Source organism: Schistocerca nitens, chromosome 4 (assembly GCF_023898315.1).
Source record: "Schistocerca nitens isolate TAMUIC-IGC-003100 chromosome 4, iqSchNite1.1, whole genome shotgun sequence".
NCBI classification, from domain to species: Eukaryota; Metazoa; Arthropoda; class Insecta; order Orthoptera; family Acrididae; genus Schistocerca; species Schistocerca nitens.
This window is the reverse complement of record NC_064617.1, coordinates 394,855,020-394,879,674: the sequence shown is the minus strand read 5'-3', so window position 1 is coordinate 394,879,674 and position 24,655 is coordinate 394,855,020. Positions and strand designations below refer to the sequence as shown.

At 40.0% G+C, this 24,655-nt stretch overlaps 1 protein-coding gene across 6 annotated transcripts in view; it reads right to left on the bottom strand.

Annotated features, from left to right (window-relative positions):
- Window positions 1–24,655, bottom strand: part of LOC126251669 (uncharacterized) — a 347,364-nt gene that overhangs the window by 194,935 nt on the left and 127,774 nt on the right. The window lies entirely within an intron of this gene.

Below are 24,655 nucleotides of genomic sequence, written 5' to 3'. Positions count from 1 at the left end.
CTGAAACCGGTTATCGAAATTAATGCTATACTAGAGATCTTGGCTTTTTGAAGATTTTATTCTGAGTTAATTAACTGCTGATCGTCCCCATTCTGGCACAATGTCAGGAATATATGACCGTGGCGATGTTAGACAGATTCACAAATGAAAGATATCGATGTTACCACCCCTTGCATTGAAAAAAATTGAAGACTACTTCAAGTGAACAACAGACCAGCACCTGCCGCATTTCCATTTAGATTTTACAACGAATATGCCGCACAAGTAACAACTTTCGTTGGTCGTCTTTATTGAGGATAATCCCCTGTGACTGGAAAAAAGCGCAGATCAGCGCCGCTTGTAAAAAGAGTGAAAGATCAGATGCACAGAATTTCTAACCAATATTGCTGACGTCCCTCTGGGATACTACACCATTATCTAAAGTCTAACATTATGAAGTTCCTGGAGAGTAACAGACTTCCCTACAAGAATCAGCATGGATTCCGGCAAAAGCCACTCCGAGTAACACAGATTGGTTTATTCACACACGAGACATTCCGAGCAATACAACATGTGTCCGCCTGCTTAGCTGGGTGGTAACGTGCTTGCCTCCCGTGCAGCGGGCCCGGGGTCGATTCCCGGCTGGGTTGGAGATTTTCTCCGCTCGTGGACTGGGTGCTGTGTTGTCCTCATCATCATTTCATCCTAATGACCGGCGCGCAAGTCGCCCAATGTGGCGTCGACTGAAATAAGACTTGCACTAGGCGGCCGAACTTCCCCGGAGGAGCCCTTCCGGCCATACGCTCATTTCCATATACCGTACAACCTGTTACCGTGCAGTGGAAAGAGATTACAGCTTACCATTGGAGCTGGCCGCTGTTCTTCGTTAGCAATAATTAAATACTTAAAAGGAATAGTGACCCTGTGCATTCGTCAAAATTAGTGGTTCTAATCCGTTTTAACATGGTCTAGATAGGCAGTAACATTTCAACAGAACGAGAAGTCTGTTCAGGTCGTGAAGGGACAGTCTTGGGTAAGATAACTGTCGGGAGCGAGCTATTGCGTGCTGTAAGTCGTAATTGGAAGAGACTACCGATGATACTTTTTGCTTCACATATCCTTCCAATATAAATTTTGGAGGATTTGATTTCTAGTTTCGCGGATGACAAAGTCAGGATTCATATGGTGCAGGGAGATTTTTAGTAGCGAGTTACTGTTCGACAGGCTTGAGTAATTATTTTTTGGTATAGACAGAGCCGGTTATAGAACACTGTTCCACATAAGCCATACATCATTTGGCGCCTTCCACCTCCTCCCCCCCCCCTCCCCCACCCTATTCCCTGACACATTAGTTGCCCATCCTTGGGTTCTCGATAAGACCTTTGAAAATAAATCTAAAACTACTGTGCATGGACATGGGGTTTTTTCGCTACTAATTATGATGCATCCTGAGCATCAATTTTGCTCCCGCTCATGGCGCCCCTCTCATCTTAGTGCCACAGGCGGCCTTTTGTGTCGCTTGGGCCTTAAACCGGCCCTGGATATAGCAAGCGTTAAAAATTGTGATTGTGAGTTGTTGTTTGATGGTAGTGGACTGAAATCCGTATTTTTGTGAGGCGTGATGCTAATAGTTCTGGAAACACTAGCAGAGGTAATTAAGTCGTGGAAATTTTTATTATTGTGTGGCACACTCTAAGGATTGAATTGTTGCTTTTGTGTGGTTGTAAATGGGTGGATGTTTGAGCCTTGAGTGGGCTAATGACTCAAGTGCATTGTATCTAAGGTGACAAAGCCTAGCTTTTGATAGCGGAAACTTAAATTGTTTCTAGTGTGAAAATTCGCCCTGAGTTCGTGAATATCTGCCCCAGTATAATTAAAGAGAGACCACGCTTTGTAAAGAAACATTTTTGAAGGCATTTGTACAGAAAAGCTATTACCTCTGGTTACCAGTGCCGAGTGAACATGTCAACTACGGATCCTTAGTGGGTCACGTATCGCCAACATCTGAAAAGGTTTTAATTCTGGACCAGACTGTTGGTGGCACTTAGGATCTTTATTTGTACTTTTTCTTGATGATTACAGTTCGTCAGTGGGGACTTACAACTTTGCTGGCACTCGTACATTTCCTAAGAATAGACTGTGCTGACATTGTAATTGACATTGAATATAACGAAGCCACGGCACATAAAACAAAATTGAGTTCCCGATTTATAATTTAAAATAAACTGCCCTTCAACAACTTTACATTAAACTAATAATAAAGTTAACTGAGAAATAATAGTTTGGAAGGCCTTTCAAATTTAACGCAACGAGTTTTAGTTAAATTACTACTACTATCTAACTTAAATGAGAAAGAAATCTACTATAAAAGAGATTTACAAGAAAATCGAGTATATTCTGATTGGTTTATAAATATTACAAAACTAACTGCATATTGCAAAAGTAAAAAGCTAAGGAAATCAGATTTATTTTCATAAAAGAAAAATAGAAGTAAGCCAATGTAGGTACTGAAATACGTCGCTGAGCTGGCTTGTAGCGCGATCTCTGTGAGTGAGACTGTGATAAAAGTTACAGAACAAAAGAGCGTAATTTTCGCTGGACGGAAATTTCCTAAATGAAAGGTTTACGTGTAAGCAGGTTTTGCTACTCATGTTGTTGCTGTGGTCTTCAGTCCAGAGATTGGATTGATGCAGCTCTCCACGCTACTCTATCCTGTGTAAGTACCTACTGCAACCAACATCCTTCTGAATCTGCTTTGTGTATTCATCTCTTGGTCTCTCTCTTCTATTTTTATCCTTCACGCTTACCTCCAATACTAAATTGGTGACACCTTAATGGCTCAGAACATGTCCTAACAAACGATCCCTTCTTTTAGTCAAATTGTGCCGCAAATTCCTCTTCTTCCCAATTCTAGTGCGACCCTCTCATTAGTTATGTGATCTACCCATCTAATCTTGAGCATTCTTCTGTAACACCACATTTTGAAAGCTTACATTCTCTTCTGGTCTAAACTATTTATCGTCCATGTTTCACTCCCATAGGTCCACTCCATACAATTACTTTCAGAAAGGACTTCCTGACATATAAATCTATACTCGATGTTAACAAAGTTCTCTTCATCAGAAGCGCTTACCTTGCCGTAGCCAGTCTGCATTTTATATCCTCTCTACTTCGATCATCATCAGTTATTTTGCTCCCCAAATAGCAAAACTTATCTACTACTTTAAGTGTCTCATTTCCTAATCTAATTCCCTCACCATCGCCTGATTTAATTCGTCTACATTCCATTATCGTCGATTTGCTTTTGTTGATGTTCATTTTATATCCTCCTTTCAAAACGCTGTCCATTCCGTTCATCTGCTCTTCTAGGTCCTTTGCTGTCTCTGAGAGAATTACAATGTCATCGGCAAACGTCAAAGTTTTTATCTCTTCTCCATGGATTTTAATTCCTACTCCAAATATTTCTTTTGTTTCCTATACTGCTTGCTCAATATACAGTTTTAATAGCGTCAGGAATAGGATACAATCCAGTCTTACTCCCTTCTCAACCACTGCTTCCCATTCATGCCCCTCGACTATTATAGCTGCCATCTGGTTTCTGTACAAATTGTAGATAGCCTTTCGCTCCCTGTATTTTACCCCTGTCACCTTCAGCATTTGAAAGAGAGTATTCCAGTCAACATTGTCGAAAGCTTTCTCTAAGTCTGCAAATGCTAGAAACGGAGGTTTGCCTTTCCTTAATTTATCATTTAAGATGAGTCGTAGAGTCAGTATTGCCTCGCGTGTTCCAACATTTCTATGGAATCCAAACTGTTCTTCCCCAAGGTCAGCTTCTACCAATTTTTTCCATTCGTCTGTAAAGAATTCGTGTTAGTATTTTGCAGTAATTTTCACACCTGTCGAATCTGCTGTCTTTGAAATTATTACATTCTTCTTGAAGTGTGAGGATATTTCGCCTGTCCTATACATACCAGATGATAGAGTTTTGTCATGGCTGGCTCTCCCAAGGCTATCAGTAGTTCTAATGGAATGTTTGCCTACTCCCGGGGCCTTTTTTTTTGACTTAGTCTTTCAGTGCTCCGTCAGATTCTTCAGGCAGTATCATACCTCCCATTTCATCTTCACCTACGTCCTCTTCCATTTCCATAATATTGCCCTGAAGTACATCGCCCTTGTAAAGACCCTCTATATACTCCTTCCACCTTTCTGCTTTCCCTTCTTTGCTTGGGACTGGTTTTCCATCTGATCTCTTGATATTCATGCAGGTGGTTCTCTTTTCTGCGAAGGTCTCTTTAACTTTCCTGTAGGCAGCATCTATCTTACCCCTAGTGAAATATGCCTCTACATCCTTACATTTGTCCTCTAGCCATCCTTGCTTAGCGATTTTGCACTTCCTGTCGATCTCATTTTTAGACGTTTGTATTCCTTTTCGCTTGCCTCATTTACTGCATTTTTATATTTTCCCTTTTATCAATTAAATTCAATATGTCTTCTGTTACTCAAGGATTTCCACTAGCCCTCGTCGTTTTACCTACTTGATCCTCTGCTGACTTCACTATTTCATCTCTCAAAGCTACCCATTCTTCTTCTACTGTATTTATTTCCCCGTTCTTGTCAATGCTCTCTTGAAACTGTCTACAACATCCGGTTCTTTCAGTTCATCCATGCCCCATCTCCTTAAATTCCTATCTTTTTGCAGTTCCTCCAGTTTTAATCTACAGTTCATAACCAATAAATTGTCGTCAGAATCCACATTGCTCCTGGAAATGCTTTGCAATTTAAAATCTGGTTCCTAAATCTCTTCCTTAACGTTATATAATGTATCTAGAATATTCCAGTGTCTCTAGGCCTCTTCCACGTATAAAGCCTACTTTCATGATTCTTATACAGAGTGTTAGCTATGATTAAGTTACGCTCTCCGCAAAATTCTACCAAGCGGCTTCCTCTTTCATTCCTTTCCCGGACTCCACATTCAGCTACTATTTTTCCTTCTCTTCCTTTTTCTAATATCGAATTCCATTCTTCCATGACTGTTAAATTTTCGTCTCCTTTAACTATCTGAATACTTTTTTATCACATCATACGTTTCTTCAATCTCTTCATTATCTGCGGAGCTAGTTGGCATATAAACTTGTACTACTGTGGTAGGCATGGACTTCGTGTCTACCTTGGCTACAATAATGCGTTCACTATGCTGTACGCAATAGCTTATCCGTATTCCTATATTTTTATTCGTTATTAAACCTACCCCTGCATTACCCTTATTTGCTACTCATATTGATCTGATATCCGCGAGAGGAGGTCTTTACTTTTAATGTCCATTTTATAATAATTTTAAATGGCTTAGTCTCAACAAATATTCGGTAATACACTGGTACTAGGCTGCGATGTATATTCCTAACTTACGCTGTGCTCAAAGTTTTCAAAGCATTTAAGTTTTTTAACCTGCCTAAAGATACTGCATTAGGCCTGTGAAAGTGTTGTAAGCAGATAATTTATCAGCATTTACGTAAAAAGATAGCTAGTTGTGATTAATTCCGAATACTAACATCCCTCAAAAAATTCACGAATAAGTTTAAGCGATACATTAAGAACTACGGAATAATTTTGAGAATACAATAAATCAAATGCGTCAAAACTAAAATCGCTTATACTTATACTAGATATTTTGTGCTGGAAAACCTATATTAGGCTGCGACAGCAAACCAAAGACCGGCTAAAGTGTAGGTTAACGCTAACAGGTACGTCAAATGTCGAGCAAATAGTGACAATCAAACCTATCGTACTTGTTTATACAGTGTTACATAAATGAAACTTTTAATCGTACTTGTTTATAAAGTGACACAGTGCACAGTGTCACTGATACAACGTTAACAACAATTGTTTGCTATGAGGCATATGAAACTACCGATATATGTGCAAGCGACCTGCAAGTCCTGGAAAACAGGCACAGACCAAACACGGTCTCTTTACTCAGCACAAATGCAATTTTATTTCGTCGTTGTTTATAGCACTGTTTTTATATATGTATATCGGCGTATGACTTGGGTTTGGCTTTACATACAAAGACCTGAGGAGAAGTCGGCTTCTCTGCTGCCACAGACAGCACTCGATTTATAAGAGGTTCACAAGAAATTACCCTGTGTACCGGGTGACGGAGCGTTCCATCTTGTGAGTAAAGCGGTGTCTCGTTGAAGTCTTGCGCCCTCTTCAGCCATTGTGAGAAATGCAAAGAAACTAGTCATATAAACTCGGATTATTTTCTGAAGTCCTATGCAACTCACCCAGGTATACTAGTGTGGGAATATCTACGTGTAGCCGTCTACATCTAAATCTACATGATCACTCTGCACTTCATTATTAAGTGCCTGGCAGAGGGTTCATCGAACCACCTTCACAGTTCTCTATTATTCCAATCTCGTATAGCGCGTGGGAGGAACGAACACTTATGTCTTTCCGTACGAGCTCTGATTTCCGTTATTTTAACGTTGTGATAGTTTCTCCCTATGTAGGCCGGTGTCAACAAAATATTTTCGCATTCGGAGGAGAAAGTTTGTGATTGGTATTTCGTGAGGAGATTCCGCCGCAACGAAAAACGCCTTTCTTTTAATGATGTCCAGCCCAAAACCTGTATCATTTCTGTGACACTCTCTCCCATATTTCGCGATAATACAAAGCGTGCTGTCCTTCTTTGAACTATTTCGATGTACTCCATCAGTCCTATCTGGTAAGGATCCCACACCGCGCAGCAGTATTCTAAATGAGGACGGACAAGCGTAGTGTAGGCAGTCTCCTTAGTAGACCTATTACATTTTCCAAGTGTCCTTTGGTTAGCCTTCCCCACAACGTTTTCTATGTGTTCCTTCAAATTTAAGTTGTTCGTAACTGCAATCCCTTGGTATTTAGTTGAATTTACGGCCTTTAGATATGACTGATTTATCGTGTAACCGAAGTTTAGCACTCATGTGGATAACCTCACAGTTTTCGTTACTTAGGGTCAACTGCCAATTTTCACACCATTCACACCAATCGTTTTGCAGTTGGTTTTGGTGTCTTGATGACTTTACTAGACGATAACCGACAGCATCATCTGCAAGCAAAGACGGCTTCTCACATTGTCTCCGAAGTCGTTTATATTGATAAGGAACAGCAGAAGGCCTAACTATAACATGAACTTGGGGAACGCCAGAAATCACTTATGTTTTACTCGATGATTTTCCATCAGTTACTACGAACTGTGATCTCTTTGACAGGAAGCCACGAATGCAGTCGCACAACTGAGACGACATTCCGTAAACTCGCAATCTGATTACGAGCTGTGCTTGTGAGGTACGGTGTCCAAAGCCTTCCCGAAATCAAGAAATACTGAATCAATTTCAAATCCTTCGTCGATAGCAGTCAACACTTCGTGTGAGTAAAGACATAGTTATGTTTCACATGAGCGGCGTTTTCTAAATCTGTGTTGACTGTATGTCGATAGACCATTCTCTTCGAGGTAATACATAATGTGAGAACACAATATGTGTTCCAAAATCTTGCTGCTTATCGATGTTAAAGATATGGACCTGTGATTTAGTTTATTACTCCTATTGCCTTTCTTGGATATTGATGTGATCTGTGTAACTTTCCACTCTTTGGGTACGAATCTTTCGTTGATCGAGTGGTTGTCGTCAATCTTGGGGATTTTGCGTTCGTTTAAGTTTGGTATGCTTTTTTAGTTGTTTCTGCAGCAGCTTTCTTACCTGTTTTGTGTACGATGGGGGATGTGATCCGCCGTTTGTTAATTTATTTGGTGTAAATCTCTCAATCGCTGTCGATGCTATCTCTTTGATTTCAAGCCACATCTAGTCTACAATTTCACTGTTAATTTGGAATGAGTGGAGATTTTTCTTGGATTTGGGAAATACTGTATTCAGTCTAGCTACGACAACCCTGTTTCTGTAATTCTTGTATCCGTTTTGATGTTCCTTATTAGGTCAATATTATTTGTTGCTGAGAGGTCGAGTGTGTTTTCGCAACCGTTCACTATTCGAGAGGGCTCATGAAATAATTCCTTGAAATAATTTTCAGAGAATGGCTTTAGTACAATTTTGGAGGATGTTTTATGCGTACCTCCGGATTTAAACATGTATTTTCGCCAACATATCTAGGGTAAATTGAAGTCACTGTCAACTATAATTGCATGAATTGCGCGTTTGAAATTAGACTCAAGATTATTTGATTTCGGTTTCCAAGAATGATCTCCACCCATACTAACTGACAGGAACTATCTACTTCAATTTCGGTGCAAGATAAACTAACAGCAACAAACACGCCACCGCCAACTGCATTTAGCCTGTTCTTTCTGAGCATCGTTAGGTCCTTCGCAAAAATTCTAGTGCGGCAGCACTAAATAAGACCCGCGATAGTGTTTCCTTGGAATAGAATATACCTACTGTCAAGTTGAAATTTGTAGGCACTTTCAAGAAAGCAAGAAGGCTACAGTTTAAAGTCTCGCCGATGTCAACACCTTTAGATATTGACGGAGCACTGTCATAATAGGCAAAACGTGCTATCACACAAACACTTCGGAACCCGGCGCATTGGCTACTTTTGACATCTCGAACCATACACTCAAACGCAGGTTCCTATCGACTGCAAGAAAATGTCTATCAATTTGGATAGCGTCTGTTCGTATACTTCTCTGCTTATAACGGCCAGCTTCTGGATTAGTACATTATGCTCCAATCTTATAACCAGACGCTGAAATTCCGCACATCTACCGGGTGTCTTTGAGTATACGCTCATTTTCTCCAACGGTGCGGATGTTTTCATAGAAGGTAAAACATAACTTTTGTTTATTGAGTTACCTTTCATTAGTACATAGCCCGTTGCTTCCGAGGAGCGGTTCCTTATTTCGAAATTCTTAACGTGGATAGCTATTTTTTTTTTTTTTTTACCGAAGACGCAAGGGACGCAATGCATATATCAACAAAAAAGAAGAATAAGCAATAATCTAACACTCTGGTGCAAGGTATCAAAAGTAAAATAAAAGAAAGATCCAAAGGTGTCTTAGTATATCCATATAAAGTGACATGGAATAGCTTTCCCGCTAACAAAGGCAAGGCAGATTAACGACTTTATTAGTTTGGTAAGGACATCAGTCCTCGGCGAAAGGAATCTAGAAATCCAAAATTTGCCAGCGGAACAGTTTTTAACGCCCAAGCTGCATGTACATTTACGGAGTATGTACATTCCTAATGCCATGTTATCACAGCAGTATAACATTAACACGCGTCACATAACAGCCGAAACTGATTACCCTGGCAGTTACGTGCATGCAATCTTCTATAGTGTCCTCGTCACAATTGGAAATTGTCTATGATCTGTCTTCAGAAATACGCCATCGCTGAAAAATATATTTACTCTCGTTATAGTTGTCGAAATACAGGTAGACAAAAACAGGGAGCCGCGCGGGGTAGCCGGGCGGTCTAGGCGTCTCGTCACGGTCCCCGCGGCTCCCTCCGTCGGAGGTTCGAATCTTCCCTCGGGCATGGGTGTGTGTATTGTCCTTAGCGTAAGTTAGTGTAAGTTAGGTGAAATAGTGCGTAAGCTTAGGGACCGATGACCTCAGCAATTTGGTCTATATAAAGGGAAAACACAAAGAGTCCGCAGCTCGTGGTCGTGCGGTAGCGTTCTCGCTTCCCACGCTCGGGTTCCCGGGTTCGATTCCCGGCGGGGTCAGGGATTTTCTCTGCCTCGTGATGACTGGGTGTTGTGTGATGTCGTTAGGTTAGTTAGGTTTAAGTAGTTCTAAGTTCTAGGGGACTGATGACCATAGATGTTAAGTCCCATAGTGCTCAGAGCCACTTGAAATTTATTTATTTTTTTTTTTTTTTCAACGTATTGAGGACATTGCACAGGTTCCGTGAGTGCTCAACCAGCAGCGCTACATGCAAACTTGGCTAGCATCGGCATTTCTGTTCCCGCATGCATTTCTCGCGGTGTTTCCATACTTTGACCAGCTTCTCTATACCTTCTATAAAAATAATAATGTAGAATCGCACAGGGAAGGCTAACTCTTATCCTTGCATTGTGTTACAAACAATCGACAGCTCCTGCAGCGTATATATGAATACTGTTGAGGTAGAAGCAAGCTACAAAAGTATTTCCTGGATCTAGTGAATCTTTGTGTATGTTTAAAAATGTGGGTGTGTGTAGAGAAGTGAAACTGAGCAAGAGAAGATAGGCAAAGCGTGACCTTCAAGAAATATATCTCTGAATAGTGGTGACAAAACTGAATTAGAACTATATTGTTTTACCAATTATGTTAAAAGGGAAGCAGTAGTTGTGAAGGGATTGAGGCAGAGCAATAGCCACTCTCTCCCCACCCCCTCCCCCTCCCATGTTATTCAGTATGTACTATGAGCAAACGGAAAGGCAGTCAAGGAGAAACTTGGAAAGGAAGTTAAAGTTCAGGGAGAAGAAATAAAAGCATTGTGGTTTAATGATGACCTTGTAATTCTGTCAGATATGGCAAAAGATTAGGCATATCATTTGAACGGAACTGACAGCGTCTCGGAAACAGGATATAAGACGCAACATCAAGAAAGGTAAAACGACGGTGATAGAACGTAGTCGAATTAAATCAGGTGATACTGAGCGAATTAATATTAGGAAATAATACACTGAAGGTTGTTGGGTAGCAGAATAATTCATGATGGCAGAATCAGAAGGCTAGCGTAGCAAGAAACTCGTTTCTGAACAACAGAAATTCAGCAAGATCGAATATAAATTTGGGCGTTAGGAAATCTTTTCTCGAGGCATTCGTATGGAGTATATAGCCTTGTAGAAGTGCAAAACGTGGAGGATAAGTAGTACAAAAAAGAAACTAGAAGCTCATGAAATGTGATTTCACAGAACAAAGCTGAAGATTTGAGGGATAGATTGAGTAGCTAATGGAACTGGAAAAGGAGTAACCTTATAGCACAACTTTTCTAAAAGAAGAGACAGATTTATAGTACATATCCTGAGGCATTAAGAATCGGTTTTCGGTAATGGAGGGAAGTGAAAGGGGAAAGGGGGCATAGCTCGAATACAGCATACAGGGTCAAGTGGAAGGAACACGTAGAAAATGTTGTGGGGAAGGCTAACCAAAGACTGCGTTTTATTGGCAGGACACTTGGAAAATGTAACAGATATACTGAGGAGACTGCCTACACTACGCTTGTCCGTCCTCTTTTTAGAATACTGCTGCGCGGTGTGGGATCCTTACCAGATAGGACTGACGGAGTTCATCGAAAAAGTTCAAAGAAAGGTAGCACGTTTTGTATTACCGCGAAATATGGGAGAGTGTGTCACAGAAATGATACAGGATTTGGGCTGGACATCATTAAAAGAAAGGCGTTTTTCGTTACGACGGAATCTTCTCACGAAATTCCAGTCACCAACTTTCTCCTCCGAACGCGAAAATATTTTGTTGACACCGACCTACATCGGGAGAACCATCACCACGATAAAATAAGGGAAATTAGAGCTCGTACGGAAAGACATAGGTGTTCGTTCTTTCCGTGAGCTATACGAGATTGGAATAATAGAGAATTGTGAAGGTGGTTCGATGAACCTTCTGCCAGGTATTTAAATGTGATTTGCAGAGTATCCATGTAGATGTAGATGTAGGTTGCAGCAGTTGTGTGGAGATGACACATGCACAGGTGAGGCAACCGTGGAGAGCTGCGTCAAAAAAGCCTTCGGACTGAAGACTACAATATCATCTACAACAGTGATAGGGTGATGAACATGTATCGAAATCTGAGGGTGGCAAAATTCCTTACAGGTATTAAACACATGGAACACGTGAGGCAATACTGACCTTACGACTTATCTTAGAAGAAAGATTAAGGAAAGGCAAACCTACGTTTCTACCATTTGTAGACTTGGAGAAAGCTTTTGACAATGTTGACTGGAATACTCTCTTTCAAGTTCTAAAGGTGGCAGGGGTAAAATACAGGGAGCGAAAGGCTATTTAAAATTTGTACAGAAACCAGATGTCAGTTATAAGAGTCGAGGGGCAAGAAAGGGAAGCTGTGGTTGGGAAGGGAGTGAGACAGGGTTTTAGCCTCTCCCCGATGTTATTCAATCTGTATATTGAGCAAGCAGTAAAGAAAACAAAAGAAACATTCAGAGTAGGTATCAAAATCCATGGAGAAGAAATAAAAACTTTGAGGTTCGCCGATGACATTGTAATTCTGTCAGAGACAGCAAAGGACTTGGAAGAGCAGTTGAACGGAATGGACAGTGTCTTGAAAGGAGGATATAAGATGAACATCAACAAAAGCAAAACGAGGATAATGGAATGTAGTCGAATTAAGCCGGGTGATACTGAGGGAATTAGATTAGGAAATGAGACACTTAAAGTAGTAAAGCAGTTTTGCTATTTAGGGAGTAAAATAACTGATGATGGTCGAAGTAGAGAGGATATAAAATGTAGACTGGCAATGGTAAGGAAAGCGTTTCTGAAGTAGAGAAATTTGTTAACATCAAGTATAGATTTAAGTGTCAGGAAGTCGTTTCTGAAAGTATTTGTATGGAGTGTAGCCATGTATGGAAGTGAAACATGGACGATAAATAGTTTGGACAAGAAGAGAATAGAAGCTTTCGAAATGTGGTGCTACAGAAGGATGCTGAAGATTAGATGGGTAGATCACATAACTAATGAGGAGGTATTGAATAGAATTGGAGAGAAGAGGAGTTTGTGGCACAACTTGACAAGAAGAAGGGATCGGTCGGTAGGACACGTTCTGAGGCATCAGGGGATCACAAATTTAGCATTGGAGGGCAGCGCGGAGGGTAAAAATCGTAGAGGGAGAGCATGAGATGAATACACTACGCAGATTCAGAAGGATGTAGGATGCAGGAAGTACTGGGAGACGAAGAAGCTTGCATAGGATAGAGTAGCATGGAGAGCTGCATCAAACCAGTCTCAGGACTGAAGACCACCACCACCACCACAACAACAACAACAACAACATGAAAATTAATGCACATTTGAATTGCAGCGACGTCATCATTGCGACTTCCAGACTTATAAAAGGTAATTAATGACAGTAATTACTAATATAGGCGGAAACGTGGTGTGTTCGTTCATCAGAATATAATGGTCACTGCACAGGATACGAAGGCATGGTGTAAAGGCAACTTTTTCTAGAAACACCTTCCGTGAAAAAACGCTAGTGTCAGTGCGAGCAGCGGTTGCGGCCTTGGTGCGGTGCGGTCGGTCTTGCGGGATGTAATGCGGGTATTTAGCGGAGGCTGACGTCTCGCTCGTTAGCTGGCAGTCTCGCCACTCTATTGATCGTGTGCAGCATGGCGGAGAGGCCGCGCCCGCCCCACACAGCACACACGCACCAGCCTCAGCTGGCAAAACGAATCTCTGCTAGCTCCAAGAAATCAGCGGTGCTCCAGGGCTGCCAGATATATTTACTTGTCTGTAGTCCCATTTTCTCCTTTGCAAAAACAACGCGGCAACTTCGCGGCACATTTGATTCAAAATACATATGGAACTGTGTTCGACTTTGGAGATAAAGAGCCAGAAGCGAACATCTGTTACCGGTCACATTTTCGTCTCCTTTTTTTATCGTTGTAGCACCCTGGTTCTCCTCTCACTACGTTTGGGGCAGTGGGAAGTTCCGAGTAACGTCCCTGGACTTTCCCTTAGTGCGAGGACTAAACATGGTTCGCTCATACTCGTGAGAACAATTGTGGAACATTCAGGAAGACGAAAAGTTCTTTGTGCGCAGTTCGCGTTCGCATCGTAGATATTACGTGAAAAAAATCGGGATAAAGTCGTAATAAGTCTCTGAATCCAATGAGGACAGTGAGGCAGCAACTGGACATGAAGTACTGGAATAATGATAATTGACCCCAACAGCTGTATTGTAATCCAGCGTCGTTTATTCAAAACGTGCTACCAGTTTCGACGCCGAAAAGCGTCCGTCATCTTCAGGCCCCAAGTATAATCTTCCATCGACGTACGAACCACGAAGGCAAAGACCAACGGAGCTGTCGTCTGACCATTGGTGGGCTTGTTACTGGTACGAAGATACTGAATCGAGTTGTTTTTGTCCCAGTGCACTCTACTTTGTTGGCTGCACATGCTGGCGTAACGTACTTAATAAATTGTACTGTTTCCCTGTGAAGGGTACGCTGTACGTTGGTCTTTGCCACTGTGGTTTTTACGTTGATGGCAGATTACTCTTGGGGCTTGAGGATGACGTTTTTTGGCTTCGAAACTGGTAGCATGTTTTGAATAAATGACTTTGGATTACAATACCACTGTTGGTTTCAGTTATCATTATTCAGGTACTTAGTCATAATAAGTGTTTCTTGTTAACATGCAATGAAACACCTTTCTCAAGTGTTACTAAATGCTGTAGTTGTGGTCGTCACTACAAAGATTGGTTTAATGCAGCTCTCCATGTTACTCCATAATGTGCAAGCTTCTTTGCCTCTGAATAACGCCGCGCGGGATTTGCTGAGCGGTCTCAGGCGCTGCAGTCATGGACCATGCGGCTGGTCCCGGCGGAGGTTCGAGTCCTCCCTCGGGCATGGGTGTGTGTGGTTGTCCTTTGGATAATTTAAGTAGTGTGTAAGCTTAGGTACTGATGACCTTAGCAGTTAAGTCCCATAAGATTTCACACACATTTGAACATCATCTCCGAATAACTGCTACAGCCTACATACTTTTGAAACTGCTTACTGTATACATATCTTGATATCTTCCTCTACAATTTTTAACTCCCCCCCCCCCCCCCCCCGACACACACACTCCAGCACTAAATCGGTGTCTCTCGATCAACCGATCCCGTCTTTAGGTCAAGTTGTGTCACAAATTCATTTCCTCGCCAATCCTGTTCAATATCTCCTCAGAGAAACACTAAAATGTTTGAACCAAGAAGAAGTAACAAAATACAGCAGTGGTGAATGGCTAGAGGACTTCCTGCCAACAGTAATGATTCAGAACCAAAGAACGAGGAACTAAGAAATGCAGTTAGAATAGTATAATCAGCCTCATTTATATCCAGGCAAAGTTATGTTAAGAATCATTAATAGAGGGCTACGAAAAGTAATGGAGGAGAATTCGGCGGAAAAGCAATTTGGTTTTAGACGGAATACACGCACAAGAATTACAATACGACTCTTGCTAAGTTTTGGAGAGAGGTTTATTGTGTTCTATAGACTTGGACTACACCATTTGGAAATGTGGCCCGGGATAAACTTGCAACTATAATGAGGGAAAAAGGTTGGACTGGAAATCCAAATAACTTATAAACTGATTATATTTAAATCGTATTAAACCAGGAAGTGTCAATGAAAAAGAGAAGAGAAAGAACCGACTGGACAGAACTAGACTGCTCTCTGTCTCCTACCCTTCTTAATCAGTACTTATAAAATATGATTGACACTATCCACTGCATGATAAGGGGTTAAAAATCAGGGAAAGAAGAGTATGGTGTTGGACGTTTGGAGACGACATGATCCTTCTAGTGACAGATGAAAAAGAATACAGGAGGAGGTAAAGGAAAGACTTATGGAATGAAGATAAATACAAAGAAAACAGAAGTAATGGTATTGGGAAGAAATGTAAAGATAAAGATAATGCTGAATGGAGAAAAATTAGAACATTTGCAGAGCTTTAAATATCTAGAAAGCAGGAGAGAAACTGACTGGAGGCCCAGCACAGAAATTAATAACAGAATAGCAATGGCGAAAGAGGCATTTTATAAGCAAAGGAGAATTTTCTGCAACAGTGTGGGCAAAAATATAAAGAAAAGGCTACTAAATGTTTCGTATGGAGTGTCCTCCGGGTATGTGGCTGAAACGTGGACACTCAGGTAGAACGACAGAGCAAGACTCGAGACTTCTGAAATGTGGACACGGCAGAGAATGGAGAGAATAATTTGGATGGGTAGAGTGAAAAATGAAGAGGTACTGAGAAGACTGGGAGTGCAAAGTCAGTTACAAGCCGTAATTACATAAAGGAAACTACACTAGATTGTATATAGATTAAGAAAGAGGAGCTTATAAAAACTGTCTTCGAAGGGTATGTTGAAGGAAAGAGGAGGCAAGGGAGGAATTTATTTCAGTGCCTGCGTGATGTGAAGAACGGCAGTACATACGACAACATTAAGAAGAAAACAACGGATCGCAGGAATGGGGACGCAAAAGACGTGCTAATATGACAGAAAACGTGTTGTTGTTGATGATGATGATGATGATGATGATGATGATGATGATGATGATCGCCGCCTCAGCATTCTTCTGTAGCACCGCATTCCAAAAGGTTCTGTTCTCTCCTTGCTGTATGTTTATCGTCCACGTTTCCATATCGCTACACTCCAAACAAACACCTTCAGAAACGACTTCCTAACACTTAAATCTACGTTCGATATTAACAAATCTCTTTTCTTCAGAATCGCTTTTCTTGTCATTGCCAATCTACGTTTTATATCTTCTCTACTTCGGGCCATCATCAGGTATTTTACTCAAGTTAAAATGCAGTCAAGATTTCAATAAAATTTACTGGTTTCGGCTTATGTAAAATCCATATTGTTGCAATCTCGGCTGTTTATTTTAACTTAAATAAGCATCGGGTCACTGCAATCAGTAGACTAAATTGTCTAAATTTATGGGATCTATTTTACTACCCAAATAGCAAAGTTCAATTGCTGCTTTTATGTCTTGGATTCTAATCTATTTCCTTCAGCATCACGTGATTTAATTCTGTTACTTTCCGTTACCCTTTTTTTTTGCCTTGTTGATGTTCATCTTATATCCTTTTTTCAAGGCATTGTCCATTCCGTTCAACTGCTCTTCCAAGTCCTTTGCTGTCTCTGAAAGGATTACAATGTCATCGTAAAACTTCAAGATTTTTATTTATTCTCCTTGAACTTTAATTGCTTCCCCAAATTTTTCTCTGGTTCGTTTTACTGCTTGCTCAATTTACAGATTGAACAACTTAGGGAATAGGGCACAACCTTGACTCTCTCCCTTCTCAACCACTGCTTACATCTCATGTCCCTCTACTCTTATAACTGTCGACTGGTTTCTGTACAAGTTGAACATAGCCTTGTGCCCCTATGTTTTGCCCCTGCTGCCGTCGGAATTTCAAAAAGTGTATTCCAGTCAATATTGTCAAAACTTTTTCTAAATCTGCAAATGCTATAAACGTAGGTTTTCCTTTCCTTAACTTATTTTCAAAGAGAAGTCGTAGGGTTAATATTGCTTTGCGTGTTTCTACGTTTCTCCGGAACCCAAAATAACCTTCCCCGACGTCGGTTTCCACAGTTTCTCTATTCTTTTGTAAATAATTGGTGTTACTATTTTGCAACTATGACTTAAACCGATAGTTAGGTAATATCTACAGCTGTCAGTACCTACTGCTCCAGTAATATGTATGTAGAAATGCCGCGTTCTCCTATGAACTCCTCGTATTGAACACGTTACATAGAAGTGTGTGGCAACTTTTTTCATGGTCGGTCTAGCTGATAGTCTGAAACTGGATTGACTTATGATCACATACGACAAGCGCAAGTATGTGGCAATACGTGCAGTAAAATGTGTGTAAGCTTACTGCCTGGCATAGTCTGAATATGACAGTAAGGGCTACTGCGAACGTCCAGCCATACTAGCCAAATGCATCACCTCAGTGTGCCTCGAAACCTTAACTGAAAATGTAATCATTTCTGTTACGCTTAGTACTAAAGAGATAGCTGCAGACAAATGAAGTTACAAAATGTATTTTTTCATGAAAGGTTTTCTCAACGCATGTAACAATTTGATGATTACCTAAGCAACATGACTAGGGCAATAATCTAGTCTTTGTGTATTTATGATCCATTTTTTTTCTAAAACTTACATTAAATATCAGTACTAGAGGGGACATTAACAATAATCTTAATATTGTTTCTTAAAACTGCTTAAGGTAAATGTCAGGATGGTTTTGTTGAGAAAGGCGTGGCCGATTCCCCTCCCAGTCCTTCCCTAACCCTTCTTCAGTGAGCTCGTCGGAAAGGGGACTATAAACCATACTTTTCCTTCCCGTTTCGAACCACAGAACACCTGAGACTTATTCCATTGTAGTGATGTCTGAGTTGCCCCAACTCACAAGTAACCACGTAATTAGAAGACTGCGGGAAATTTCCAACGCAGGCCTGTTGTTACCGGACGTGTTAACCAACACACAATCCGTGTTACATTTACGTTTAGCTTTGTTTTAATCAAGACACTACACCTTCTCCTCGTCTTGTTACAGAAAATGACAGCAATGACCATGGTGACTAGGGGAGTGGGTAGGATCTGCCACGGTCTTACTAATGGAACTGCTTGTTTTTTGCAGAATTGAGGAAGACGTCTAACTGAAATACATTTGAAGAACTGTAAGTTTTTCCCGATGATTGCTGTGTTGGGAAGAGAGGCACTGTAAATCTAAATATGGCCGCATGATCACAAGGGCAATGGAGTCTGGAATAAGTTGTCGTGGTAGGCTTTGGATGACAGTTTGTGACATTCTACAAGAATGAAGCGTCTTCTCATATGCGTTTCTCGAAATTTCCTCCAAGTCGTCAGAGATTGCATGAGAGACTATCAGCAGTCGTTACAATAAAAAAAATATTAATAGACTTCCATGTTACTTAGTTTCTCCGGAAGCGCCAGATTAGTTCTTTCTGAAGGACACGCCATTTCCACAGTGCTAGTTTTCTGTTAAAACCGCCGTTTTTTCACTTGACGTGACAAACTTGATTCCTTTCATAGTTATGAAGACCACACAACAAGTCTGCACTAGTCATATGTTGATTGATTTCGAATAAATTTAGGTTCTTCTGTGGTTGTTTATATTTTCATTGCAAAAACATGTAGTTGAAACCAAATCAACAACGTTTTAACACTCGTTCATGGATGCAGATGTCTTATGGTCTTCCTTTGTTAACTCATAAGACGAGCCTGTGGTGTTTTTGAAAGTATGATGTTACTCACTTTCAAAATTCAAAGCACTTACTTTACTCTGCTTAAGACGACAGCCCTAAATGATTTTCTGAGTGTAATCGATGTTTTGCTCCTTCATATGAAAATAGTCTTGACGCCATTACTTTTCTGTTTAAGATGTGGTAGGAACTTGAATTTAATTGGCGTGGAACTAAAGGAACTATTAAAATCGACTGAAAATACAAAAATATAGAGGAAAAACAAGACGCACATCGATGTAGGAACATATAAAACGAGAAAAAGTCAAATTTTAAGATGTATTCGTAGAACGGAATAAGATCGTACCAAAAACGGTACAAGTGCTTCTAACATTATAAAACTAAAGGGAAAGACAAATCGCTGCTCTCTTCAACTTGGAAGAAGAAGCCTAAAATAAAAAGATATAGCAAACCAATGTGACGACCAGGCTAACCATTTAACCAATTTAGTAAGCTCAGTTAGTCATCGCGCAAGTAGTTAAGCGTGAAAATCCTGCAGAATATATCGCATATGGAAAGGGTTAAGTTGAACGGCGTCTTTCATATTATTACTATTATCATATTACAATTATATACAAGCTACGGACGTCACTAAACAATGGTGGAGGCACTCAAAGTAAAGCTAAATATGTTGTTTCTTTTTGTTCTCGTATCAAATCCTGACAATAATTACTGTAATGCGATTCAGGTACTGCGGTGTTGCTTGAAATGATATTCGACAAATGTCATAACAATTAACACAATAATTCACTCGTTTCCTGTCAAGTCTCAACTACGAAGCTGTATTTTCTGTCATCGCTATTAGCTAAAATTCACTGACGGAAATGCAATCATACCGCAACGTTTCAAATACTTGTTAGCGAATGTTGTTTCGCGCACGAGAAATAATAAAAGTCGTAATTGCTGTACGTAGTATTCTTAACGTATTTTACAGAAAAAATGACCAATTTGAAAAATTCCGTGCAACATCTGCAAAACGTTGTTCCATTTGAACATTTGTAACTTGTTAATACGGTAGCAAAGTGACACTGTCTTAAATGATTTTGGAAATTCATGACACGAAGATATTGACCACAAATGACTTAAAATATAATTATATATTCATAAATAAAATCGCAAATTTGTCTACATTGTACAGTATTAATTTGTGTACTTAACCGGGGTTCGGCATGCAGTGCTATCATCAGGTTATAAATTGTTCTACCGAGCAGAGGAAGAGGAACCATTTAATATGATTACTACCAGTTTATTTATAACAGCGAAGTTCGGCGCTTTCATACGTCGCTAATAATAATATTAAAATTAATTTATTATTAACGGAATGCTATGAAATTAAACCAGAGCAATCAATTGTTTTCATTTCTTTGCAGGTAAGCTTTTTGAATGGACGTAAAAGTTGCTGCGCCATCGACTGGTGAGTACAAAGTTTTAAATGAAACTACAACATGTTTTAAAACTTCTGGTCGTTGTAGCTACTGAGTAGTAACGGCGGCTTTGTGGGTTTCACTGATTGAACGCACTCTGCATTCATTGATATTAAGAGAAATTTCATGCTACTAAGTTCTGTCGTACGTTAGTTCTCAAGAATTTCGGCAACCAAGAGATACACCGATGAGAGTATCTGCTGTTATGATACTTCGCTTGAAAAGCGCAATTAAGCGGGATTACATACCGATAAAAATGTCTAAAACTCAAACGGAAACAGCCAAATTGGATAAGACGGTTTCTGGCTATAGATGAGCAATTATGGCGGTTCCTGCCCACGGCAGATCATTTTCTGTCGTAATATTATACTTTATCAGAAGCTATACAAGGAAATTCAATATCCAAAGTATATATGAAGTAACCTGAAATGTTAATTTCACTATAATTTCGCGAAATTGACTTTAGTCTACCTGAATTAAAAACTGAATACTCGTAATTGCTGTCTTCATCAGTGTAATTACAGCCTTAGAGTGGAAAACGCCTGTACTGGTTCTTGTTTTCCTCTGTCACCCAACCAGCTGTGCGAGCAGTTGCCCAGTTCATGTGATGCCCGCATCGTAAGATGGAAAAATCGAGTGATTGTGTGTCTGTTTCTTTTATTTATGAAAATTAGATCGCGTAACTATTCAGTTGGAGGAGAAGTTGCCAGCTGTAATTCTCTGGGGCATGATATTTAGAAATAGACGATAAATTTAAACTATTTAGAAATAGCAGATGCCAATATTAAAAGCGAAAAACCAATAAAGACAATCTTTTACGCAAAGCAACTAGGAACAGCAGCGAAGGAATTTGGAGGAACATTTCTAACTGAAGAAATAAGGCTATTGAGTCATTGTTTCTCAAAGGTTGGCGTTGACATTAAAAGTAAAGTGCATTTAGAAGAATCATTAAAACAAAATAATAAATGAGAATAGCACCAGACCAAACATAATAATTCCCTTTAATTCGGAATCGTAGATGTAAGAGGCTCTGGAATGTAACACTGTAGACTGAAACAGAGGCAACATTATTAAGTAAACAGACCGACGGAGCTTATTCTCCTTGATATAAGAAAGACGTTTTTGATACTGCATCTGAACGCACGCCTATTTGATGTAAAGGCTATTTAAGAGGAATAATTAAAAATGTGAGTTGTTGCCGTGGCATTTCGGCATCCAGAGATTTCGCAACAGATACCTATGGATTATATTTTGAGTGAGAAGTAATGACTTGCCATATCAGTCTTCTCTGAGACGAAGTACCGGAAGACTACGAGAGAGAATAGAATGTGCAAATAATGGCTTATCCTCATTATTGGTTTGTTTCTGCATAAATGTTTCTCCCGGCGATACCTTAAAACAAGTTATTCGTAATTGGTACGGAAAAGAAATTGCACCAAACATAAAAAGGGACAGAGGGACATTTCTAAACCACGGAGGGGGAGAACAGAGGCAGCAAGAACAGTGGCAGCAACAGGAGACACAGTCGGCTGTGTCCCAGGAATCGGTTATATGTGAGTTCCATCCAAAATTTCAAGCCATAGCGTAATATCGTAATGACTTATTCTCTGACATAGTTTATATAACGACTACGTTCAGGAAAATGTTATTGATACTCATTTTCTCTCCTCGTCTGAAGTTATCCAATGTACTTGTTCGAAATAGATGTGAATTTTATATGTAAAGTATTTGGGTGTGGTGTTCGATATAGATTCCATAGGTTGATCGTAAGGAATATATATATATATATATATATATATATATATATATATATATATATATATATATATATATATATATATAAACGTTAAAAATAGTTCGAATTTAATATTAGTGAAGTTCATATGTACGTCCTTTACTCCTGTTTTTAACTTTTTGGGTGGAAGCAATTTCAGAAGTAAAAAATCGGCCCGTTACTTAGAAACAACAGCAACCATGAAGCTGTAGCATGACAGAAAGGAAATAACTGTCAACTGTGCGACATACACAGTAGAATTTCGTTTATTCATTGAACGTCTTCAGTGAAAAATACTCTTACCGAACTAATTAATTTTCTTATATTCGCTCTAATTATAATGCATTTTTTCAATGAGCTCTTAGCATGTATTTGCAGTAGACATGTGCTCTGCAACGTCATTCAGTAGAAATTAATAAATTACTTTGAGTTATGAAACCCACTGCCTCTCACATACTTCATAAATTTCGCGTATTTATTTCCTTAAGCATAACGTTGCATCATTTCGCTGCTTTTATTGGACTTTTTAGCTTGCATCCGGAAGACAGTGGTATACAGGGTGCATTATAATTAATAGCGAAAACTGACAGAGGTGAAAATATACGATAACAGAACAAAAATCCTTCCAGTAAGCATGGACCTGCGAACAAGCCATTTGAAAGATAATACAGATATGTGGTTATAAGATGCTACTGACAACGATATGAAATATTTATGTACACCAAATAATCTTCTGACGGGTGTTGGTACAACCGCCGCTATATTTGTGTGCAATAATGATGACTTCAGCTGTATACACATTTTGCACGTATAAAATATTGTCCTGCTTAGTAGAAATGGATTTGAAATTTAAGCTTTTCGATTAAGTTTCCATCTAATTGGGCTCAAATTTCACTCACAGTTCATGGTTGGGGAATGTGGTAGAAGCAAGCTGGGGCACCTGCGCGTTTTGTTGTTGACGTGAGATGAAATATGACGTCGAGTATGGTCCAAGATGGATAGATGGAGCAGGACGTGCACCTCTGTCTCGAAGATCACCTGTCATCAAACATCAGGAATTTTCTGTCTGAGGCTATCTCAGGCGTGAAGTTAACAGTACTTCCGTCAATACGGTTGAAGAACTGGAGTAGCAGATTGAACGGTCTTCTCAAGACTTAGGATCTGATTAAGGGATATTTAAAATAAATCACAGGTGGACTGTAACATGCAACCTGCTGAAGTAATATTGTATTAGTTTTTGCGGTAGATCATGGGTAAAATGTGAACTTTATCGAAAAGTGTGCACTTCATGTGCATTTGAACTAACTAGGATAACGTTTCATACAGAAGTTAGTTGCGGGTCGTTGTGGCGTATTCGCTGTTTCTCTCAAACGGCACTTTTGCGGACCGGTGTTTGCCGGAACGTTTTCGCTTTTGTCATCGCATGCTTTCATCTGCGTCAATTTTCGATATGATGCATCTTGTGTGCTTCCAAGCGTCTGGGGCAAGACAGCGGTCGCAAGGACATGGTAAATGAGTTTGTCATCCGTAATGGAATGTTAAAGTGATTTCCAAGCCTGGCCCTCTTCGTCTTGCAGGCAGCCTTACAATCATAAAACTGACAGAAATGGAGGACGTACGTCTTGGTCGGGTCGGGAAGCAACAGCGTTGTCGATAAACTTCCACCATTTCTACACTGCAGGTGCAAATATGGACACACCTTTCAATAAAGTTATAAGCTTCTTCTCTGTAGAGGACTACTTGAAGCAGGGGAACAGGTTTCGTGAAACTGATGTACTAAGCGGATTCGAAATTACGTAGTGGCTGTTCGTCCACAAAAACAGATGGCAGCGTAGCCTGAAACGAAGCGACAGTTCCTGTTGTTTTATCTGGTTTTAGAAACGGGCTTATTGTAGCGTTTTCGTTTCAGTATATAAGTTGCGGTAATGTGTTCCCGGCTGCATATGTTTCTGCAAGCTTCCGAATGCAGCACATCCCAGGAGAAACGGTCAACATTCAGGGATGTAACAGGAATGCTCATTCCAAACAAGAAATCCTAGTAAACATGGGCTCTAAAATGCGCACCTTAAGGGCTACAAGCACTTCATCTTCGATACTGTGAAATAAATCTGTTTTTCTGCAAACGCTTTTAAGAGATATTAGTATGGAGAAAAACAAGAAAAAATATCCAATAAAGATGGCTCTAAAGTGCATACCTTAAGAGCTACGAGCAATTCTACAGTCGAAGGTATGTGTTCGACAGTAGCGAAAATGAACAAGTGCGCACAGCCCTTAAGATATGCACTTTAGAGCCCATTTTTACTGGGCTTCTTTTTCTTGTTTTGGTCCATACTACCACCTCCCGAAACGTTGAAAGCAAAGAATTTGCATTAGGAAGTGCTCATAGCACTTTACGTGTGCAGTTTAGAGCGCTTATTATATGGACTGAATATCGACCCTTTCTGCAGGGACAGCATGCATGTCTGGAAAAGCAATAA